Consider the following 304-nt stretch of genomic DNA (forward strand, 5'->3'; position numbering starts at 1 on the left):
TTTTCTTGTATTTTTCTCCTTTTTTTTCTTTTTATTTCCATTTTTCTTCTTTTTATTTCCTTATGTTTTTTTTTTTCGTTTTGTTGATACGTTTGTTGGTTTGTTTTCATTTTCTCTGTTTTGTTTCTCTCTGTCTTTCTTTTGGTATTTGTTTTATACATTTCATGTTTATTTCGTATTTTTTATATTCTCTTTTTTTGTTTGTGTGTATTTTTTATGATTTTACGTTCCCCTTTTTGTCAATTTTCTTCATTTTTATCTTTATGTTGTTTTTTTTATAATCTTCTGTTTGTCTTTATATCCA

Source organism: Penaeus monodon, chromosome 24 (assembly GCF_015228065.2).
Source record: "Penaeus monodon isolate SGIC_2016 chromosome 24, NSTDA_Pmon_1, whole genome shotgun sequence".
Classification (NCBI taxonomy): domain Eukaryota; kingdom Metazoa; phylum Arthropoda; class Malacostraca; order Decapoda; family Penaeidae; genus Penaeus; species Penaeus monodon.